The 25,003-nt window shown below is 46.2% G+C and overlaps 1 pseudogene; it reads left to right on the top strand.

Moving 5' to 3' along the window:
• Positions 1-11,886: 11,886 nt before the first annotated feature.
• LOC140711314 (uncharacterized) lies at positions 11,887-14,336 on the top strand (annotated as a pseudogene).
• The last annotated feature ends 10,667 nt before the right edge of the window (positions 14,337-25,003 follow it).

Genomic DNA, 25,003 nt, shown 5'->3' with positions numbered 1-25,003 from the left:
TGGCGGGTGCCTGTAGTCCCAGCTACTCGGGAGGCTGAGGCAGGAGAATGGCATGAACCTGGGAGGCAGAGCTTGCAGTGAGCTGAGATCCGGCCACTGCACTCCAGCCTGGGCCACAGAGCGAGACTCCGTCTCAAAAAAAGAAAAAAATACAAAATCACCCTGGTGTGGTGGCACATGCCTGTCATCCCAGCTACTCAGGAGGCTGAGGCAGGAGAATCACTTGAACCCAGGAAGCAGAGGTTGTGGTGAGCCGAGATCGCGCCATTGCACTCCAGCCTGGGCAATAAGAGCAAAACTCTGTCTCAAAACAAAACAAAACAAATGATGTGATCTTGAACAATTTTCTTAACTTCTCTAAGCTTCTATCTTCATCTTCAATAAAATGATTTTCCCTCCAAGATTGCATTAAATGGAATCCCACATGTAAACCAGCTGGCAAATATCAGGGGCCCAACGGCTGTGCGCTTCTACTGCCGCCCCACTTTACCCCAAGGGAGAAGCGCAAGATGTCTAGAAAAAGCCTGTTGATCCCTACACCTCAGCATCCTGTGTTCACACAAGGTGCAGTGGCATCCAGACTTACCGGGGTCACCCAAATACAAGACATGTTTACATGCTTTGATTTTTCAACTTAGGTACACATGGCTTCTAACGTTCACCACATATGATCCATAATTTAGAAGAGATTTTCCTACACTACCCCGTGGTTCTATTTTAGCAGACTTAGATGTGCCATAATAGCTCACTCTCTTAAGCCCTCCTCAATATCAAGAACAAAACTTTCATCTGTAACACAGTTATCAGCAGTGAAAGTGGAAAAGGCACCTATGAGTCAAAATGACCCTCTGCCCCGCCCTGCCCCACCCTACAAAAAGCTGTTCAGGAGTATTTGGGCTGCTTATGAGAATGCTGTCTGTATTCCCAGGGACAGACAAACGCCTACCCTGGTTAGAAGCAGCACTGCTCAGCCTCCAGGGTAGAAAGCTCCCCACACTCTCTACCCAAGAAGAAGAGAAGCAAATGGGGTGGCCAGGCTCCAGGATGTGGAGTATTTAGTTTGGTTTCTGCAGTCCAGGTCACCTCCATGGGTGAAGCTCTTCCTTCCTTCTTTTCCACCCAAGTGGCCAAGGTCCTATGGCTGCTGTGGGGCCTCTTCCCTATGAGTCAGCCTAGCCATTCCCCTTCCCCATTCTTCTTCTTCTTCTTTTTTTTTTTTTTTTTTTTTTTTGGAGACAGAGTCTCACTCTGTCACCCAAGCTGGAGTGCAGAGGTGAAATCTTAGCTCACTGCCACCTCTATCAACTGGGCTCAAGCAATTCTCCTGCCTCAGCCTCCCAACTACCTGGGATTACAGGCACCTGCCACCACGCCCAGCTAATTTTTATATTTTTAGTAGAGACGGAGTTTCAACTTGTTGATCAGGCTGCTCTCGAACTCCCGACCTCAGGTGATCCACCTGCCTCGGTCTCTCAAAGTGCAGGGATTACAGGCATGAGCCACCGCATCTGGCCGAGTCAGCCCAGCCATCCTTTCTGTTCTGGCAAAATTACTCTCTTCTACATCTACCTTCCAAGTAGCTAAATCAGAGGTCTGGCCCTTGGGGCAGGCTTGAAGAATCCCTGTTTTTGGTCCTCAAGAGGTCCTACCAGGGTCTGCGACAATTCCAAGACTTGTGTTCTGAAAGAGGAAAGAAACCTCACATACACACGGCTCTCGCAGAGCTCAGATGAGCCCGTATCGGAGGCAAGGCTTGGGAGGCGGCCCTAAGGTTTGGGTGTGCCATCTATGATAACAGCTAAGAGATTTGAAGCCAGCTGTCTGGGTTCAAACCTCAGTTCCAACAACACTGGCTGTTTGATGTTAGACAACGTCCTCAGCCTCTCTGTGGTTCAGTTTCCTCACTGTAAAAGGGCCACAATAAGAGAGCTGCTCTAAAAATTAAGTGAATTGGTGCATATAAGGTACTCAGAACAATGCTTGACACATGGGGGAGTTCAATAGACACGTACTGAACAGAGTAACTTAGCAATTACTAAATATACTCATGCAGGCCAGGTGCGGTGGCTCACACCTGTAATTCCAAAACTTTGGGAGGCTGAGGCGACAGGGTCACTTGAGCCCAGGAGTTTGAGACTAGCATGGGCAACACAGCAATATTCCATATCTAAAACTGTGTGTAACATACATGTATATATACACTCAAATGTTCACAGTGTATTTATAGTATGCAAAATAGCTGGAATACAGACTTAACTATTCACAATGGTTACTTCTAGAGAAGGGGGAATGCAAATTTCAGCTTTTTAGCCCACACATATATTCTTGTATCATCTGAAATATTTAAGCAAATTGTATGTATAAATTTGCCCCGAAACACAGCAGAAAAATGTAGTTTTGACTCAAAAATCTTCAAATCATGATGGAATTGTCCTGTGAAAGTAAAGTTATAGAGATGAAAAGCCTCCCTCCAGCCTAAATGCTCTTTCATATGACCTATATTACACAAACCAATGCAGACGCCCCAATCCTTTCCCCACTGTCATAAGAATTTTTTAGTGAACTGCGTTCCCCTTTACAAACTAGATGATAGTTAGAGTTACCGGGCAAGAACGTGGATCCAGTCCTGCTTTTTCAAAGCCCAATGTTCCTCCCATAATAGCAATGCATTCTTCAACCGGTCAACTGCCCCCAACACCTGAGCTTTCTGTTGTACACAACTCACCGAGGCCTGGGAGAAAGCAGATGCAAATTTCACCTACTCAGTAACAACACATCCCGCCTGATTCCTCTGCTGGGCTAGTTCTCAAGTCATCTTTTTCTAAGCTTTCATTCGGCTCTACCACACGTACCTAGGCTGGGTAAAACACTTTACCAGGTTCTTTTTTTTTTTTTTTCCAGATGGAGTTTCACTCTGTCGCCCAGGTGGGAGTGCAGTGACGCCATCTCGGCTCACTGCAACCTCTGCCTCCCGGGTTCAAATGATTCTCCTGCTTCAACCTCCCAAGTAGCTGGGACTACAGGCATGCCACCACACCCAGCTAATTTTTGTATTCTTAGGAAAGATGGGAATTCACCATATTGGCCAGGCTGGTCTCAAACTCCTGACTTCATGATCCGCCCACCTCGGCCTCCCAAAGTGCTGGGATTACAGGCGTGAGTCCCCGCACTTGGCGTACTTTACCAGTTTTGTTCCTGAATTAAACCTGTTATTACTATCAATAATGTCAATCAGTGCCATTTCATTCACCGTATGACACACACACACAAAGCACTTCATATTCGCTCCACCTATCTGCTTTTCTGCAATGGCCACAGTGTTCCCCATCTTACATGAGAGGCACAGAGAAAGACAATGACTTCTCCAAGGTTTTGTAATTCACAATCAGTGGCAGAAGCAACATGCCCAACCAGGTCTGGCCAAGGCCTGTGTTTCAGCCACACCACCTGGTTGCTGCCTCTAAGGCTCAATGGGCAAGTAACAGATCACTCCGATTGCAGAGGCTTCAGAAATGCCTTCCACCATGGTACAATGGACGGTTCACTCTCAGGAGGGGAGGCGGGGTGGGAATCAGCACACAGTTCTGCTAGATTTCTCATGCAGGGCACAGTCTATGTATTTTGTGCCTTGCTTTGCAGGTGAAATGTCTCCTGCCCCCTGTACAACAGCTTTCTTTGTCCTTTCCACATAAAAGTACAACTGAGTTCCTCAGGGGCAGGCAGTGATCACTGCCCTGTGCCACACCTGACTGGTGTCCCAACAGGTGGACACACAATCTCTTCTCTTATGGCCCAGGCTGCCCCCATCTGCTAAGCATCGAAAACTACACACAGGATTTGCAGAACATGAATGACATGGAGGTGATTGCTTCATCTCTGTTGAAAACTTACTGCAGTGTTGTAAAAAAGAGAATTCAGGAAAAGCTGAACATTTGAGACTGGCTGGCTGTAATCTTCAGCTGCTGAGAAAGCCTCAGCTGCTCGGTTCCACTGTGGAAATCCAACTCCTCCCTCAAAGTCCAACTCAAGTACACCTCCTCTGCGGTGCCTGCCCCTTCCTCCCTTTCACAAGCACGTGCTCCCTCTGCAGTCCCAGAGCATTCTATCGCCACCTCTGGAGCCACACTGTCCCAGCCCACAGCCAGCTCAGTGCACAGCTGCCTCTCCCTGTGTGTACCTGCAGGCCCCACCTGGACTGGAAGGCTGCCTCCTTCTCCTCCACACAGAGGCAGCACTCAGGAACTACTGAATGAGGGAGGGAGTGGATGAGCAAGATCAGCCAAGGGCCACAGGGAGTGGCCTGCAGCTCCCAGCAGGAACAGCCCCTGCCCTGCCAATCCGGAGGTGCTGGCTCTGTTCTCAGCAGGGCTGCTAAAAGCTCCCTTATAACAGCTCTAGACTACAACGATCAACTTGGTGTCAGGCCCTAGAGACACCAAAAATCCTAACAAATAAAGAGGCCGCGTATGCAGCATGCTGGTTAAAAGCACAGGCTTTGGAGTCAGAGCTTGAATTCCACTTGTTATGTGACCTTGAGCAAGTTACTCAATGCATCAGTCTCATTTTGTCACCGGCAAAATGAGGACATTATCTGCCACACAGTTTGCTGAAAAAGTAAGAGAGGTGACAGATGCAAAGTGCTTGGCACTTACTTACTCTTACTGGTTTATTACAAAGAAGAGAACACAGGAACAGCCAAATACAAGAGATGCACGGGGCACACCATGGGGCAGAGAGGTCGGGGCTCCCATGCCGTACCTGGAAGTGCCACCTCCCCAGCACCAATTGAGTTCACCAAACCAGAAGCTCTCCAAACCCAATATTTAGAGGGTTTTATGGAGTTTTCATAACATAGACATGATGAAGTCATTGGCCACCCGTGACTAGCTCAATCTCCAGCCTGTCTCGTCTCCCCTCCCAGAGGTAGGGGTGGGGCTGGTATGTCCAACTCTTTACTCATGACTCATCTTTCTGGCAACCAGCCCTAATCCTGAACCTGTCCAGGGGCCCGAAGCCACCTGTCATCTCATTATCATACAAAAGACACTCCTATCACCCCAGAGATTCCACAAGTCTGAGAAGCTCTTGTGTCAGGTATTGAAACCTAAGACCAAATCTTATAACCAATGATGTTCCTATCACTCAGGAAATTACAAGGGTTTTAGAAGCTCTGGGCCAAAAACCAAGAAGAATACTAAATATATACACTATTGTAGTATGTATCCCACTATCACGATACTTTTTGTTTGAGACAAAGTCTACCTCTGTTGCCCAGGTTGCAGTGCAGTGGTGCGATCTCAGCTTATGGTGCGATCTCAGCTCACTGCAACCTCCACCTCCCAGGTTCAAGCAATTCTTGTGTCTCACCCTACTGAGTAGCTGGGACTACAGGAGTGCGACACTACAACTGACTAATTTTTGTATTTTTTAGTAGAGACGGGGTTTCACTGTGTTGGCCAGGCTGGCCTTCAACTCCTGGCCTCAAGTGATCTGCCCGCCTCGGCCTCCCAAAAATCTGGGATCAGTCACGAGCCACCATGACTGGCCTCATTATCACAATAATTATACTGAGAGGATGGGGGAGAAAAACGTGGGCAACAGGAGGAGGGGGGAGGGTAAGCAACCTGAATCCTTGTCTTCCACAGTAGGACATCTCCCTGTCTTTCATACAATCTAGAAGAACCAGCTAAAACATAAACACAGTAACCTCCAAGGAGCAGGGATCAGGGTGGAGAAGGGTAAGGTAGGGGATTGCTAGGTTTTGTTCTAAGCCTTGTTAATTTCTGACTCTTAGAGCTGTATGCCTGTACAACTTTGCTAAAAATGAGTATTTACCTGTAATCCCAGCACTTTGGGAAGCCAAGGTGGACGGATCACGAGGTCAGGAGATCGAGACCATCCTGGCTAACATGGTGAAACCCCATCTCTACTAAAAGTATAAAATATTAGCCAGGCGTGGTGGCGGGCACCTGTAGGCCCAGCTACTCAGGAGGCTTAGGCAGGAGAATGGTGTGAACCCAGGAGGCGGAGATTGTAGTGAGCTGAGATCATGCCACTGCACTCCAGCCTGGGCGACAGAGCAAGACTCCATCTCAAAAAAAAAAAAAAAAAAAAGAGTATTTAATTTTTAAACAAAATCTGATACTTGACCAACAACAATAGTATATTAAGTGATATGGTTTTTTGTTTTTGTTTGAGAGAGGGTCTTGCTCTGTTGCCCAGGCTGGAAGACTGTGGTGCAATTCTAGCTTACTACAGCCTCAAATTATTGGGATCAGGTGATTAACCTCCCGAGCAGCTAGAACCACAGGTGTGCACCACCACGTCCAGCATTTTTTTTTTTTTTTTTTTTTGGTAGAGGTGGAGGTCTCGTTATGTTGCTAGTCTTAAACTGCTGATCTCAGTGGATCCTACTGCCTCAGCCTCCCTAAGTGCTGGGATTACAGGTGTGAGCCACCACACCAGGCCCAAGTGGTGTATTCTAAAATTTTTTGGAATCCAACCACTTTGAAAATGTATGGAGAGCTATAAATCGTCTCCCCATAAACACACATGGATGCATATACAAAAAATTGTTGCACAGGATTTTGGGGACTTCATAAATTTTTGAAAGCCAGTTAAAAACCTTAGGATTATAGATTCTGGTTTCTTTTTTTTCTTTTTTTTTTTTTTTTTTGAGACTGAGTCTCACTTTGTCGTCCAGGCTGGAGTGCAGTTGCGTGATCTTGGCTCACTGCAAGCTCCGCCTCCAGGTTCACACCATTCTCCTGACTCAGCCTCCCGAGTAGCTGGGATTACAGGTGCCCGCGACCATGCCTGGCTAATTTTTTGTGTTTTTAGTAGATGCAGGGTTTCACCATAGCCAGGATCGTCTGAATCTCCTGACCTCATGATCTGCCCTCCTCGGCCTCCCAAAGTCTCAGATTACAGGCGTGAACCACCGCGCCCGGCCCTAGATTCTGGTTTATTAAAGGAAATGTATTTCAAGTCAGAGCTTGTCATTTATTGCACAGGAAAATAAAAACTTCATTTAAAAAATCAAAAACACCCACATGATAAAATGAGGTCCTGCTTGGTTTTAAACTACTTGGTGACCACCATCAGTTGTTTATTGACCACGGGGTGCACCTAATTCCTAACTATGAATAAAGGTACAAACATTGTTTATTGGGCTTTTGGCTTCGGCCTTGAAATAATCAGATTCTCTCAAACTCAGGAATGTGAATCACTGTTGGGTTGATGCAGCTGTTTCCATTCTAGAAATGGACCTGGAATCATGTACTTTTCACCCATGAAGAGTCCTTTGTGTAAAACTTGAAAAGTCAAAGTCCCAAATTCCCCATATGGGGTGTTTCTTCCAGTAGAGGAATTACTCTAATGACTTCTTAGCAAAACTTACATAATCAGGGCAGGCCATCAAAATACTCCAAAACACAAAGTTTAGCTCCGTTTCTGATGGACCTGTCGCCACTGCTATCAGTCTCACCAACAGCCTCACATCAAGTCAGAGGAACGGTTTTCTCATTTAAGAAGGATCTTCATGGCTGGATGCAGTGGCTCACGCCTGTAATCCCAGCACTTTGGGAGGCCAAGGCGGGCGGATCACAAGGTAAGGAGTTTGTGACCAGCCTGGCCAACATAGTGAAACTCCATCTCTACTAAAACTACAAAAATCAGCCAGGCTTGGTGGCAAGTGCCTGTAGTCCCAGCTACTCAGGAGGCTGAGGCAGGAGAATTGCTTGAACCCGGGAGTTGGAAGTTGTGGTGAGCCAAGATTACACCACTGCACTCCAGCCTGGGCAAGAGAATGAGACTCCGCCTGAAAAAAAAAAAAAAAAAAGAAAGAAAAAGAAAAAGAGGGATCTTCATGTTCCTGCCAATTTGCAAAAAAAAAAAAAAAAAAAAAAAAAAAAAAAAAAAAAAAAATCGTATCTGTTAAACAGAGGCAATAAAAAGCACCTCCCAGGCTGCTGTAGTAAGTGGATCAGTAACTGTGGTGGGAGATTCCAATACCCGAGACCTGTGACTATGTCACGCAGCAAAAAGGCTTTGCCACAGGCCTTAGCAGGAGCATCCTGGGCTATCCAGGGAGGTCCAATCTAATCCCATGAGCCTCTAAGAGCATAGAACTGGCCAGGCGGTGGCTCATGCCTGTAATCTCCACACTTTGGGAGGCTAAGGCAGGCAGATCACGAGATCAAGAGATGGAGACCATCCTGGCTAAAATGGTGAAACCCCATCTCTACTAAAAATACAAAAATTAGTCAGGCATCGTGGTGGGCACCTGTAGTCCCAGCTACTCAGGAGGCTGAAGCAGGAGAATCACTTGAACCTGGGTGGTAGAGGTTGCAGTGAGCTGAGATCATGCCACTGCACTCCAGCCTGGGCAACAGTGTAAGATTCCATCTCAAAAAATATTTTAAAATAGGGCATAGAACTTTCTCCGAGTGGAAGAAGAGAAATGCACACAGGGGAACTGGAGAGCCTGACCAGGTCCCTGGCCTAGCTAGTCCTGAGCTGATGGGACCACGTGCAAAGACCAGATAAAGGCCTCAGGAACTGAGGGCAGCCCCCAACAGATGGCCAGCAAGGGAACAGACACCTCAGTCCTGCAACCACAAGGAACTATATTTGGCTAAAAGCACTTGGAAACAATTCTCCAGTGAGGAATGCAGCCCAGCCCACATGGTGATTTTTGCCCAGTGACACCACGTCAGACTTCTGCCCCTCAGAACTGTGAGATGATACAATTTCAATTGTTTTAAGCCACAAAATTTGTGGAAATGGTAAAGCAGCAACAGAAATGAATATGGTGATTTATGTGGAACCCCTAGAAGTGTCTGGCACGGTGTTGACACCTGACAAGCATTTCCTGATTTCCTTACATCACAAGGCAGGGCTGGCCACACTCCATCCAAAACAATAGATGATAGACTTGTTCTGACAAAACAGATTCAGTGAATTATAAATGGCCCAGAACACCTACAAATTTCAGGTTTCAGGTAAGTGATTGCCTTTCCTTTCACTTAGAAACCTCCCAATGCTCATCTTACTGATAAACTCTAAGTACCACGCAGGAGACTGAACACCAGACAAACCCAGCCCCAGATGCCCCCAGGGAGCCCATCCCAGCACTCACTCCACTGCACTGAAATGATGTCCAAGTCAGTTTATCCCACTAGACCAAGAACTCCAGCTCTCCATGTGTGAGTCACCAGTGCTGCCTCTGCATCTCTGCTTCTAGGATGGTGCTTCTGCACTTCACAGGAAATCTGTATCAATGTTTGTCAACACTATATATGACAGTGTCACTTAATATCTGCACAGAAAACATCAATTCTTTGAGGACCAGGGCCGGGTTTGTTAGCCTTTGTACTCCCACTGCCACTGTCTGGGACATCAGAGGCACTCGGTAGAAGTTGGTGAAGAGAAAGAAAAGGCAGAGGAGAGACAGGAAAGCAGGACCAACACTGCAGACACAGATTCTGAGGTGGCTGGAGGAGAGGTAGGGCAGAGAAACTTCCTGGATGCTGGAGTGGGGTTCACTGTGATACCTGCTGCTGGATTTCAAATGTCAAAGGTGATGCTTTTCTGACCGTGACCTCTGACTGCCCTTTAGCTTTCCCAACCTCAAGACAGGGCACTTAGAAACTGCAGTATCAAGAAATTATGCTTCATTAAAGCATGGGAATGTTATTTACATGGACATTCATTACTGCATTTTTTACATGGGAATGTAAATAATTGAAGAGATTGTTAAAGACTAAATCATGCACATTCAATAACTGTAAAACATTAATGATAACTGAAACACAAATTTTGATGTTCCCCAAAAATGTTAAAATATAAAACAATACTGGCCAATTAAAGATAGAAAACAATCCTAATGAAGCTCCCCAACAGACACATTAAAACTTCTCTGTACATTAAACATTTGGGATTTCAAAGGAAAACTCAGATTCATTCCATTCTTAATATGGCCTTTAAAAAAAAAATCTGAGGTATTACAATATTTCATTTAAAATTTACAAAATTCCATTACATTCATGATTTCATTTGATCCTCAAAACAATCTCCTGAGTTAGGCAGAATAGGTATTACTAAAAACTAACTCCATTTTACAGGTAAGGGAACTGAAGTTCAGAAAGTACTTGGACTTAACAAAAGCTTTAATAGGGTCACATATCGAAACCAAATCCTCTGCTCAAAAGAACTAGAAGAAGTTATCTTTTACATATTATTCATACTTATATCCTGTCAATATCCAAAAATGTTTTGAGGTAGCCTGCAATAATAGACACCTATCCAATAAAAACATTAAAATGAAAAACGGGGCGGGGGGAACAGCAGGTGACATGGGACACAAAGGTAGATAGCAAAGACTGAGACTTAAAATCTAAGAAAACTTCATCTCTGACCTTCCAGTTCCAGGGAGATAATACTAAAGGAAACAAGATGGTTTATAGACTCATAAACTGACAAAAGAGAGGTTGCATCAGTTCTTAACTATGAAACACTCCTAGCAGCAACAGCAAATCTCTAGGACAACATACCAATGGCATCAAAACAAGAGTATACTTCAGTGATAGAGTGAATTAAGTTCCCTGTTTGGGACCCAGGGCAGGGCTAGAGAAAAGAACTCTGAAAAGTAGAGCTCAAAAATGTATCCTCTGTCGGCCAGGCGCAGTGGCTCACACCTGTAATCCCCAGCACTCTGGAAGGCCGAGGCGGGCACATCATGAAGTCAGGAGATGGAGACCATCCTGCCTAGCACTGTGAAATCCTGTTTCTACTAAAAATACAAAAAATTAGCCGGCCGTGCTGGCAGGCGTCTATAGTCCCAGCTGCTTGGGAGGCTGAGGTAGGAGAATGGAGTGAACCCAGGAGGCAGAGCTTGCAGTGAGCCGACATCCTGTCACTGCACTCCAGCCTGGGCAACAGAGCAAAACTCCATCTCCAAAAAAAATACATATATATATATATATACACACACACACACACACACCCTCTGTCTTTTCCATACCCATGTGTCCCCTTCTGTGAGAGACTTCCTTACACCTTTGCGGGGAAGAGAATTTTTCTCTGCTATATTTGCTTGGAAGAATTAAAGGTGTAGGGCAAAAATTCTTGGAAATTATGTAGTTTACAATCCTCAAAAGTGAGAAAAATGAAGCCCAGAAGAGAAGGCCTTCCAGGAAAATTCCAGAGCCGAAGGTAGACCCAGTACATTGTTTTTGTTTTTGTTTTGAGAGGAAGTCTCACTCTATGGCCCAGGCTGGAGTGCAGTGGAGCCATTTCACTCACTGCAACCTCCGCCTCCTGGGTTCAAGGTATTCTCCTGCCTCAGCCTCCTGAGTAGCTGCGATTACAGGCGCCCACCACCACGCCCAACTAATTTTTGTATTTTTAGTAGAGACAGGGTTTCACCATGTTGGCCAGGTTGGTCTTGAACTCCTGACCTCAAGTGATCTGCCTGCCTAGAACTCCCAAAGTCCTCGGATTACAGGCGTGAGCCACCGCGCCTGGCCGACCTGGTAAGTTTTAATCAAGTACTCTGAACTATGCAACAAACACTAGGAAGTAATAGAAAAAAAATTAATCTAAAAACCCTCTGGAGAGTCAAAGAAATGCAGATTTAAAATAGCATGAATACTTGGATTCATGGTATCGAAAAAGGACTTCGCATTTACCCGCATGTACAAACTGCCTGCCCACCTCTATCAGAGCATTTTTCAAGCTGTGCTACAGTTAACTATGTACTGCCCAAAGCCAATCTGTCCCTGCAGATCATAAGCTCTTAAAGACCAGGACTTCAGGAGAACAAGCAAAACTTCAGAGAGAAGGGAGCCACCGAAACAGAGTTCATAGCAATGGGTTGGCAGGAGCTGATGACTGGAGGTGCGTGGTAGCGTTGGGGTCTGGGACAGGGGAGGGCAGAGAAGGCAAAAGGGCCTACATGACACGCTACAGGGCTGGAGCCACAGTTGCGGTGATTAGTTCAGTTTTGTCTGGTATGCCTGTTCCTTATACACCACCTCTTGTTCAGAAAGAACTTCAGGTTGAGTATTTGGACTCCTTGAGCCTTCTGCTGTTTGTCTCCGGGAGGTTTAACACTCTTAAAAGGGGAAAACTGTCCAGTTCGATTTTCCTTCCTGGGACATTACAGGTTTTTCAAAAGTTTGATGAAAGCATTCACTAAGGAGTGATTCCACTTTCCCTGGTGGCTGAGAAATACAGCGTCTGAGGGGCAGCATCAGGTCTTCCCATCAAGCTGAGGTCGGAGTCTCCCCACCCACCCTCGCTCCCCCTCGTAAATCTGACCTCTAACTGTAACTGTCTTGGCCTCCTTCCGTGGGTGTGGATGCTCCTGCTTGAAACGCATTTTCCAGCCGGCCAAATTCTTGGGAGAGTTTCTTCCACTCTCCAAGCGCTGAGAGCTACAAAGTTCAATCTGGCTTTCCAGATTTTTTTTCTTCCCATTACTAACGGAAGAAATCAAGAAGCGCGGGGCAGAAGGGCCCTGCTCCCTCCAATCAGAGCCCAGTTCGGGGCCAGAGGAGGAAGTGCGGCGGTGGGACGTGCGGTGACAGCCCCTCGCCCCCCGGGACCCGCTGGCCAGGGCAGAGGTCGGTGCGGCCGCTGCGCGACAACTCCCGGCCCGCGCCTCTCGCTTCCTCCCGCCGGGCAAGTGAGAGGATAAACCATGCGGCAGGGGCAGTGCGCCCCCACCAACCGCGCTCCCCGCGCACGGACCCCCATACACGCGCGTCCCAGGCGGGGTCGACCCAGAAGAGCCACGGGGCGGCGCACAGCCCCACTAACAGGGCGGCCAGTACTCACGTGAGCGGGTCCACGCAGCCACCTATATAGGTGACAAAACACTCAGGAAGCCGTCATGCGGCGTCGGGAAAGAGGCCCCACCCAGAGTCACGGACTCCCTAGTCGGAGGGTCCGCTCAGTCCCCTCGGTGAGTCTAGCGAAGCGGTCTCGCTGCGAGAGAGGGCGGGGAGGACGGCGGAGTCTCCCACTCGCGGTGACCCGGACCCCGCCCCACGAGTGGGTCCTCGCAGGGCTCCCTCTGCCGCACGCGGGGACCAGCCACGCAGCGGGGGAGCGGGCAGAAGCCAGCGCCCGGGTCCATGCAGTCCCCTCCGCGGCAGATGCGGGGAGCCGGGGAGCAATGGGGACCTGCCCCCACCCGCAGGGCGACCGGCACCCCCGCGCGGGCCCACGCGGTATCGCAGCAGGAGCGAAGCCCCCGGTGCCACCCGAGGCCAAGACACAGCCCAGGCGCAAGGACCCCCGGATCCCGACCTCGGACCCTGAGGAGCCGAGCTCGGAGCCGCCACGCCCGGGGCAGAGACCCCAACCCGGTCAGGAGACCCCGTCGCCCGTCGCGCCATCTCACCTCAGGCAGCCGCCTCGCAGCGCTCGTTCCTCGCCGCGGCGCCTGGGCCGACTGGAGCGCAGCTGAGCAGCCCACAGAGCCGCGGCAGCCTCAACAATAGAGCCCCGGTGCGGGGGCCGCCCCCGCCGCTTCAGCCCGTGTTCCCCGCTCAGGATCCGGCTCAGATCAAGGAGCTGCAGCTGGCGCGGGGCTGCGGCCGGGACACACACCGTGCAGGTGCACACGGCCCCGCCCGCCGCCCGCCGCCCCGCCCCCAGCGGAGCCGGGTGCCCAGGGCCCGTCCCCCGGCCAATGGGGAGCGATCCGCGCGGAGAGGGCGGGGCCTGGGGGAACAAAGGGAGGTTGGGCGGGGCGGCGCTGGGACTGGGCGTGCCGGATATCGCGGGAGGACCGGACCCAAGAGCTGGCCTCCTAGAGACCCAGCTCAACGTCCACCTGGAGTCTGCTCTACAGGACGCGCTCATCTCAAGCCTAGAACTCAGGCTTTTAGGGCAGAGAGCGAGAGATAGGCTTGCTTTACAAAAAGTGAAACTGAGGTCCAAGAAATACGATTGCCTGCTGCCCGAAGTCACGTAGTCCCATTCACTCGTTCACCTTGTCATTCAGCAAACATTAGAAAGCACGTATGGTGGGCGTTAGGAGTGAAGTAGGAGTGAAGTAGGGCAGGGCGCGGTGGCTCCCGCCTGTAATCCCAGCACTTTGTGGGGCCGAGGCAGGTGGATCACTTGAGGCCAGGAGTTCGAAACCAGCCTGGCCAACAAGATGAAACCCCATCTCTGCCAAAAATACAAAAACTTAGCCGATCGTGGTGGCGCGTACCTGTGGTCCCAGCTACTGGGAAGGCTGAGGCAGGAGAATCGTTTGAACCCGGGAGGTGGAGGTTGCAGTGAGCTGAGATGGTGCCACTGCATGCGCTCCAGCCTGGGCGACAGAGTGAGACTGTCTCCAAAAAAAAAAAAAAAAAAAAAAAAATTAATAGATGGGAAGTAGAAGCGAACTTAGGCTTTCCCTGAAGGAGCTCGGCCAAGGAGTACCTGAAATGTCTCTGCATCTCTTTAAGGTCTGATAAAGGAACCAGGAGCGAGCACTAATCACTACCCTTTCCTGCCTCAGAGCTTTCATGTGTTTGCTGTTCCCCGCCTGAAATGCCAAGTACCAATGGTATTTATTTATTTATAGAAATGGGGTCTCCTTATATTGCCCAGGGTGGTCTCAAACTCCTGGCCTCAAGCTATCCTCTCATCTCAGCCTCCCAAAGTCTTAGGATTACAGGCATGAACCACTGTCTCCAGCCCTGATCGTCTTTAAAACCTCTTTCCTCATCTTATTTGAGCTTCCTGCATCATGTGCCCCCACACCCTTGGTTTTCCTGTACTTCCATAGCTGCTTCCTCTGTGGGTACCAAGAACCCACCCCCTTCTCTGCCCAACTTGTATATGTCTGGGCTCAGGCCAAATGTCCTTCCATTTGCAGTGGACGCTGCTACAGGAAATCTCATGCCCTTCCGGGCTTCACAAACCATCCACATACTCTGCTCCCTGCCAAACATCCATCCCAGTCAGATGCCAACCCTGACCTTTCCCAAAGCCCCAGCTGGACAGAGGGAAGCATCTCAAATTTTCCGTGGACCAAAACAGAGTGGTTTATTAGTGCCCTAACCTGCTCATCCACATTCTTGTGATTCTCTGTAAACAGCCCCTCCATCCACCCAGTTGCTCAGGTGAAAATCTCAAATCCTCCTCCAGTCCTTCCTCCCCCAACATCTCATGCAGCCCTCTGCCTTCCTAGGACGCTGAGCACCTCTCACTCCCAGCACCAGCTACGGTGCTGTCTGAGTGGCTGCCACCCACTTGGCATGAAGTGTGACCTCTCGCCTGGTGTGGTGGCTTACACCTGTAGTCACAGCACTTTGGGAGGCTGAGGCGGGCAGATCGCTTGAGGCCAGGAGACTGGGACCAGCCAAGCCAATATGGTGAAACTAAAATACAACAATTAGCCAGACATGGTAATGCGTGCCTATCATCCCAGCTACCCTACCCAGGAGGCTGAGGCAGGAAAATTGCTTGAATCTGGGAGGCAGACGTTGCAGTGAGCCAAGGTCACACCACTGAACTCCAGCCTGGGTAACAGAGTGAGACTCTGTCACAAATTTAAAAAAGAAGAAGAAGAAGAAGAAGAAGAAGAAGAAGAAGAAGAAGAAGAAGAAGAAGAAGAAGAAGAAGAAGGAGGAGGAGGAGGAGGAGGAGGAGGAGGAGGAGGAGGAGGAGGAGGAGGAAGAGGAGGAGGAGGGGGAGGAGGAGGACGAGGAGGAGAAGGAGAAGAAGTGTGACCTCTCTAAGGCAAGGCAGTGTCCCACTCTGATTCACTTCCACGTGTAAAACAAGACCAGCACCCTAAAGACACTCACTCAGGGAGGTTGCTGGGATGGTGGATGCACAGTTAAGGTCTTCATGGTGGCTGGGGCTGACCCCATCCCCATCGTTCTTCCCACACACACCCGCACACTCATCACTCCCACACTCGCACCCACCACTGAAAGCCTGGCCCCTAATCTGATTTGCCTAACAAGGTCCCCGGATGAACAACACATGCTTCCCTACCTCTCCCCTGCTAGGGCCCCACCGTGTTCTGGGATGTACTCAGGGATCAGGAGAACAAAACCTCAGGGAGTGAAAGGACATTCCAGGGTGCAGGCCACTGCATCCCCCTCCATGCCCTCACCCCTGCCTGACACACCCTCACCCCTGTACCTGGCCAGCTCCTACCAACCCTTAAAGTCTCACCAAGTTCAGTGGTGGCAGCCACACCCTATGATCCCTCAATGACCTACGCCCTTGCATAGTCTTCCTGACCTTGGGTACGAGCAAAACCGGTGACTGGCTTCTAACCCATAGAGCCTGGCAAAAGCAATGGGATGTCACTGTCACGGCGCATCACCTGCACACACTAGAGAGAAAAGTTCCACCTGCAGGCGCTGCAGGAGGTAGATGCTGTGCTGAGAAAATACCTTTGGAGGGGCTCCGTAGGCAAGGAAGCAAAAAGCTGGGCCCTTGCCAAGCGGGTCCGAGGAAATGAATTCTGCCAAAAACCTCAACGGACCTGGAAATGGATTCTGCCCTGGTGGAGCCTCAGATGAGGATGCATCCCAGCTGCTTAGCGTGAGATCCCAAGCACAGGACCCGCTAAAATGTGCTCAACTCCTAGCTTGCCAAAATTGGCTTAAAGATGTGTGTTGTTTTAAGCTTCTAAGTATTTAGTTATTGCCTGTGAAAGTGTTAAAATATGAGACAATAACTTAAGTCCCCTCCTGATCACACACATTCTTCTTTCTGGCATTCATCACAATTCTACTTATTGATTGAAAATCTCCCTCTTGACTGGGTGCAGTGGCTCAGGAGTTCCAGACCAGCCTGGCCAACATGGTGAAACCCCATCTCTACTAAAAATACAAACATTAGCTAGACGTGGTGGTGCAATCCGGTAATCCCAGCTACTCGGAAGGCTGAGGCAGGAGAATTGCTTGAATCCAGGAGGCAGAGGTTGCAGTGAGCCGAGATGACACCATTGCACTCCAGCCTAAGTGACAAGAACAAAACTCTGTCTCAAAAAAAAAAAAAAAAAAAAATTATCTCTTGCCACTAGCATGAAGGTCCCATGAGAAGAAAAATGGGAACTCTTGCTCATAACAGTGCCCCAAATGCCCAGCACGGTGTAGTTCTAGGGCAGTGGGTCGATGGTGGACGCTGCTGGTTGGAGGGCCCAGCTGGCCCTCCCAACTGCCTCCTCCCTGGTCACGTTCCATTATAGAGAACAGAATAGTTTCTTGCCTTTCTAGAGTCCCTCTTAGTGGGGATTGGCCAAGTGACATTGTCCCGCCCCAGGAGATATAAGTGGAAGTTGGCCGAAAGGTTTCTAGCCTTGGTGTGCTGGGACGATTTGAACCAGGACATGAGAGCTGACCGTCCATTGTTCGGGAATTCTGCAAGTTGGTTGTTCAACACATTCAGTACTTCAAAATCTTAAATAACATAAACTCCCAAATTAAAAAATGCGTTAGACCAGATGCAGTGGCCCACGTCTAACACATTGGAAGCCTGAGGCAGGAAGATCACTTGAGCCCAGGATTTCAAGACCAGCTTAGGCAAAAAAGGAAGACCCTGTCTCTACAAAAAATTTTAAAATTAGCTACGCATGGTGTTGTGTGCATGCAATCCTAACCACTCAGGAGGCTGAGGTGGGAGGATCGCTTGAGCCATCTGTTCAAGGCTCCAATGAGCTATGATAGTGCCACTGCACTCCAGCCTGGGTGACAGAGCCAGACCCTGTCTCAGAAATAAATATATTTCATATATTAATAAATTTATAATAAATGTATGTATATACACATTTATGTATTATAATTATATATTTAGACATAAATATATATTTCTTGTTTTATTTATTGATTGATTTATTTTGAGATGGAGTTTAACCCTTGTCACCCAGGCTGGAGTGCAATGATGCAATCTGGGCTCACCGCAACCTCCACTTCCCAGGTTCAAGTGATTTTCCTGCTTCAGTCTCCTGAGTAGCTGGGATTAAAGACACGCACCACCACATCTGGCTAATTTTTGTATCTTTAGTAGAGATGGGATTTCTCCATGTTGGTCAGGCTAGTCTCGAAGTCCTGACCTCAGGTGATCTGCCCACCTCGGCCTCCCAAATTGCTGGGATTACAGGTGTAAGCCACTGTGCACAGCCTATATGGTATATTTATATATTATAATTATGTATATTAATTTTATATAATTATATATAAATATAAATATAAAAACTTTCCTTGCCTTCTCTTGTTTCTACCTACAGTCAGTCCCATGACTTCAAATATCTACATGTAGTAATTTTAAATGTGTTTATATATATATATATTTTGTTGTTGTTGTTGTCGTTGTTGAGACGGAGTCTCATCCTGTCGCTAGGCAGGAGTGTAATGGCACAGTCTCAGCTCACTGCAGCCTCTGACTCCCAGGTTCAAGCAATTCTCCTGCCTCAGCCTCCCAAGTTGCTGGGCATATAAGAGCCCACCACCACGTCCAACTAATTTTTGTATTTTTCGTAGAGACAGGGTTTTGCCATGTTGGTTAGGTTAGTTTTGAACTCCTGATCTTAACTGATCGCCCACTTCGGCCTCCTAAAGCGCTGGGAATACAGGCGTGAGCCACATTGGCCAAAATATTTTTCTGTTTCCAAACATTTTACATGAGAGGAAAGCGGAGAATAAATCATCTGACACTCTACTATAAAAAATAATCTTGTGCCTCTCTTCTTTTCGTCTTTCCCAAGTGTGCATATTACCAAAATGTCTTTAGGTTGAGGTCCCCCCATGAAAACTTTACAGGATGCTGTGTCCTCAGCCACCCTCCTGTCTTTTCCTACTCCTGGCATTTTAGAACTGTTTGGGAATGACCCAGGATACCCACTATGGGTGTCTTTTGGAGGGTCTAGTGAGTATCAGCCCGGGGTCATCTCATCGCCAAGGACAGCCTGAGGTAGGGGGTAGTGTCTCTCAGGGGAGTAGCTGGATGCTCTTGGCCTTAGAGGAATCTCCTGGTATAGTTTCATCTAAAATGGTGACCCCTTAGGGTTATTAAAATTTTAGGACATTAAAATGAATGGACAATACAACATAATGTGATTAAAACTAGGTCATGAAAACTGTTCCTCCAGCCGGAGTTTTTATTCCTCGGAGACACATTGATGGTCTGCCAATGGGATGGTGATATTGAGAGGAAAAGGCAGAAATGGTTTCTGCGCTCTAGATTGTCTCAGACTTGTGAAGAGAGAAAAACTGTCCCAAAGGACAAGGAAAACCCACCCCAGAGAGGATGTGCAACAACCTGAACATTAAAATGCACTGAAGGCGCACAGGAGGACAAAGAGCAGTGCCAGTGCCTCCTACGTGATCACTGAGCACTTTACTGAACAGGATGGGTGTCCCGAGGGATAGAATGGCCTGCTGTGACACTTACAAAGGTCTGTGTTGGAGTCAGCACTGCCTCTCCCTGAGTTTGTTACCTTGAATAGGCTTGTCCTCTTATTTGTGTTTCAGTTTTTCATTGACTGTAAGATACATTTTCTCAGTACAACTTGAAAGATAAACATACTATTTACAAAAAGGCAAGGTAAAATGGTGTATTTTATTTGCTAAAAATTCATATTTATTTCTTCCCCAGAGTGAGTGTAGTAAGTTTTAAAGGTCTGTTCTTTTTAAGGGTAATTTCAAATGGAATTGTAGGACTTAGCTTTGTCAATGTTACTGGTGAAATAAAAGTGTGATAGATAAATTGATGATTTACAAAGATTCACCAAAATGTAAGTTTCCTTCCTGTAGCATGGTGAAGAATTTATGACAGTGGACACATTTGTATCCTCTTATCTGGATATTCGAAGGTTTTTTTTTTTTTTTTTTTTTTTTTTGGAGACACTGTCTTGCTCTGTAGCCCGGCTGAAGTGCAGTGGCGCCATCTCCGCTTACTGCAACCTCCGCCTCCCGGGTTCAAGTGATTCTCCTGTGTCAGCCTCCCGAGTATCTGGGATTATAGGCACCCACTACCACACCCAGCTAATTTTTGTATTTTCAGTAAACACGGGTTTTTAGGCCTGACACAGTGGCTCAGGTCTGTAATCCCAGCCCTTTGAGAGGCCAAGGTGGGCCGATCATGAGGTCAGGAGTTCCAGAGTAGCCTGACCAACATGATGAAACCCTGTCTCTACAAAATATACAAAAAAATTCGCTGAGCCTGGTGGCAGGCACCTGTAATCCCAGCTACTCGGGAGGCTGAGGCAAGAGAATTGCTTGAACCCGGGAGGTGGAGGTTGCAGTGAGCCAAGATGTTGCCATTGCACCCCAGCCCAAGCGACAATGGGAGACTCCATCTCAAAAAACAAACAAATAAACAAACAAACAACAAAGAGACGGGGTTTTGATATGTTGGCCAGGCTGATCTCAACCTCCTGACCTCAGGTGATCGCCCTCCTCAGCCTCCCAAGCTGCTGGGATTATAGGCATGAGCCACCATGCCCTGCCCATTGTATTTTCTTTTTATTCCCTAAATTTTAATATGTTTGAGTTTGTCTGTTCCTTTATCGCTGTTTTCTTACATAAAAGAAATTCTGCCTAATCCTTCATTTAAAAAAATCTTCCTGTAACTTCTGAAAGTGTTCTGGTTTTATCTTTCATATTCGAATGGATAATAAGTTGATTATGGCTCACGGAATAGAGAAGAATGCAATGCATTTTCCCAAGTAGATGCCAGCCTGGTTTGCCTCATATTTTGAAGTGCATGTGATTTCTTTTTCTATTCTACAGTGCCTACTCTATCATTCCTCAACTTTCCATATAAATGCTGGGTCATTAACACTTTTTTTTCCCTTGGTCTGCTTGCTCATCTCTCTGCTAATACTGTGCTGTCCTGAATATTTTCGTTTGAAAATCTTAGAAGTATGTTACACAAGCCATCACTCTTTTTTTTAGATGACTAAAAATCATTAGACATTTGTCATTTTTACTACTTATGAAAAAAATAGTTTTCCTTGCCTAAAAACAACCTGAGTTGGGAATTTATGTGATTTCATAGGAATAGCAACTGGAAGTGATGACATTAATGTCATTTTAAAAAACATGTGTCGTATTTCCTCTTATTCCTTTCTGCCTTGACATTGTGCAATAGAAATTTTTTAAATTGTTCTATTAGTATTGTCAAATATCAATTATTGGTTTTATTTACTACTCAATTAAATTTAATGAGCCTACTCTGTCTTGGTGTAATCACATGGAATGGGCTCAACTCCCCAGTTAACAAGTGACAGCACGTGTAAAATATTGTCTACCAGGGAAACTCATTGAACACTTAGTGTTCAGACAGTGTCTTGGTGTCTGGTTCCCTAAGAACCACTGCAGTGACACAAAATAATACACCTTCAGCAGAAAAAGTTTTGGCAAATATATTGCATAAGCCATTTAGATGCAGTGAGTCATTCTTATTACTTGGGTTGGTGGAATCCCTTTCAAAATGTAAGTTACTAATACAAACAAAGATGGAACTTTGCGAGCAGGCGTTTTTAAGAATAAGTAGTCTCAGGACTGATAATATTAACTCCCTTATGCACATCAGGTAGGACTTTATTATGACAGATACTAGAAATGTACAAAGTGAAGTTAAAAGGTAACTCCTAGCAGCACATCTTACTCCCTGGATTCTCTAATAAGATGGGTGTTTCTACTTTGCTGTTGCCTTTTTGAATAGTCCAATTCTAGCATTAGTACTGCTGTGTGGGAGGGAGTATGTGTGAACAGAGTAAGAGTTGTGACAATCAAGGCACAGAATAAATGCTTGGAAATTTTAGAATCATGTAAACAGCTTATGGATTGAGTACAGATTCCCAGTGCTGTCAGTCTCACCCATCCATCTATCTACATGTGTGGAATGTTCTAGGACTCCGTGGCTTTTCAGGATGTGGCTGTGAACTTTACCCAGGAGGAATGGGCTTTGCTAGATCCTTCTCAGAAGAATCTCTGCAGAGAAGTGATGTAGGAAACCTGCAGGAACCTGGCTTCTGTAGGTGAGAATGACAAAACATTTCACTTAATTACAGAACTATTTCCCTATCATCAGTGCTATTTATGATTTGGAATGGGGCAAGGGAATGATTTGGTGAAGAAATCAGGCATGACACTGTGTACAATAAACATTAAATCTAGTAATGTTTCTATAGTTTGTAATAATTTGTGATAATTTTGTGGGTCTGCATTTTAGGAAACAAATGGAAAGACCAGAGTATTGAAGATCACTTTGAAAAATCTGGGAAAGAGTTAAGATAATTTGCACTGAGAAGAGGAAATAAAGTCCTCTGAAGGAATCTTAGCTTGTCATGAACTTAAAAACAAGCGATCAAAACAAATAAGAGTCACTTGAAAGTTATTTCTTTTTAGAAAAAATTCACCCAAAATGTAATGTGCTTCAGTGTAGTGTAGTAAACTGTTTGGAAAACAGTTTACTTGAAAATAGTACTACAAAATTGTGTACATGAATGTTACTAATTTGGTCATAGCCATGCAGGTGGTAGCGGTGTTTTCAGTAGTAACCCATTTACTTTCAAATAATTCAGTCATGGCAAAAAAAAAAAAAAAAAGCATTTCCCTTGGTATTGGTAGCAGTGTAAGTCAAAGACCTCTTAATAAGTAGAAAGTTATTAAACCAACCAATAATAATGTGCTTGTCAATTTTTTTTTTTTTTTTTTTTTTTTTTTTTTTTTTTTTACAGAAATCAAATGATACAGAGACTGTGTGAAAGCAAAGACGGTAGTCAGTATGGACAGTTGTCAGCCAAATACAAAAGCTTGATCTGAATGAGAGCATTTCTCCTAAATTGAAACAATGTGAATGCAGTATTTGTGGAAAAGTCTTTGTACGTCATTCCCTCCTTAATAGGCACATCCTAGCTCACTCAGGATACAAACCATATGGAGAGAAGCAATATAAATGTGAACAGTGTGGCAAATTCTTGGTTTCTGTTCCAGGTGTTAGAAGACACATGATAACGGACAGTGGAAATCCAGTTATACGTGTACGATATGTGGAAAAGCTTTTTATTTTCTCAATTCATTTGAAAGACATCAGAGAACTCACACAGGACAAAAACCCTACAAATGTAAGCAATGTGGTAAAGCGTTCACTGTTTCCGGTTTTGTCTAATACATGAACGAACTCACACTGGAGAGAAACCCTATGAAAATAAGGAATGTGGAAAAACATTCCGATTTTCTTGTTCTTTTAAGACTCATGAAAGGACTCACACTGGAGAAAGACCCTATCCATGTACCAAATGTGATAAAGCCTTCAGCTGTTCCACTTCCCTTGGTTACTATGGAGGCATTCATACTGGAGAGAGACCCTATGAATGTAAACAATGTGGCAAAGCCTTTAGTGGTTTGAGTTCCCTTTGTAACCATAGAAGTACTCATACTGGAGAGAAAGCCTATGAATGTAAACAATGTGACCAAGCCTTCAGTCGCCTCAGTTCCCTTCACCTCCACGGAAGAATTCGTACTGGAGAAAAACTCTATGAATGTAAGAGATGCGGTAAAGCCTACATTCATTCCAGTCACCTTACTCGCCATGAAAGAAGTCATGATATAGAGGCTGGGTGTAGTGACTCAGCCTATAATCCCAGCACTTTGGGAGGCCAAGGAGTGTGTATTGCTTGAGCCCAGGAGTTTATAACCAGCCTGGATTAAAACAATGTGAAACAACCTGGGCCTCATGGTGAAACCCCGTCTCTACAAAAAATAAAATAATGCCGGGCACGGTGGCTCACGCCAGCTACTAGGGAGGCTGAGACAGGAGAATGGGGTGAACCCGGGAGGCGGAGCTTGCAGTGAGCCTAGATCGCACCAGTGCACTCCAGCCTGGGCAACAGAGCAAGACTCCGTCTCAAAACAAATAAATAAAAATAATTAGCTGTGCATGGTGGCACATTTCAGTTGTCTTAGTTCTTTTTCAAGGACATAAAAACCAACGGGGGGTTGGGGGAAAGCCCTGTGCATGCAGATCACGAGGTCAGGAGATCGAGACCATCCTGGCCAACATGATGAAATCTCATCTCTACTAAAAATACAAAAATTAGCTGGGTGTGGCAGCATATGGTTGTAATCCCAGCTACTCAGGAGGCTGAGGCAGGAGAATCACTTGAACCCAGGAGGCAGAGGTTTCAGTGAGCCAAGATTGTGCCACTGCACTCCAGCCTGGCGACAGAGTGAGACTCCATCTCAAAATAAATAAATAAATAAATAAAGCCCCTTGAATGTAAGAAATGTGGTAAAACATTTACACTTTCTCATTCCCTCATAAACATGAAAAGGCTCACACTGCAGAGAAACCTTAAGAATGTAGGAAATGTGGTCAAACCTTCAGATTTTCCTGTTTTTGAAGATTTGGGAGGACTCGGAGTGGAGAAAAACCTTTTGAATTTAAATTTGTGGTAAGGCCTTCAGTTGTGTTAGTTCCCTTTGAAGACATCAGCTCAGTCCTGAGAAAAACCCTATGAATGTCCAGAATGTGGGAACGTTTCATTTCTCTCATCCCCACTCAAGGACATATGAAAATGCACACTGTAGCTGGCTGGACCTTGTAAATACAAGAACGTACACAGGATTAAGACTCTAATAGTTTAGAAACTGCAAGAATATTTTCAGTTTTCACATTTACTTGAAAAGTCATGTGAAAACTCCCACTGGAAAGAAGTTCTATAAGTGAAGCTTTTCTAATTTGGAAAGCCTGATGCAAATTAATTATTGTGCAGTGTTTGAAAAAAACGTATGAAATATTACACAAGTTACAAGTATATTGTTTTTATCAGTGGCTCATTCTTAAAGAGTCTTGAGAATGCATTTCACCTTGTTTTGCAGGGAAAGCTTGAGGTGAGAGTTCTGTAAATGCTCTTTAAGCAGTAGTACTTGAGTTTCATAGATAATGATACTGTTTGTTGGTAGAATTCTTGTCTATTGATTTGATAATGTGCTGGATTCATGGTTGAATTTTGATGTTTTTCTAATAT

This window comes from Chlorocebus sabaeus, unplaced genomic scaffold, assembly GCF_047675955.1.
Source record: "Chlorocebus sabaeus isolate Y175 unplaced genomic scaffold, mChlSab1.0.hap1 unalloc_scaffold_601, whole genome shotgun sequence".
NCBI classification, from domain to species: domain Eukaryota; kingdom Metazoa; phylum Chordata; class Mammalia; order Primates; family Cercopithecidae; genus Chlorocebus; species Chlorocebus sabaeus.
Note: the sequence above shows the minus strand (reverse complement) of the source record. Positions and strands in the feature narration are given on the sequence as shown.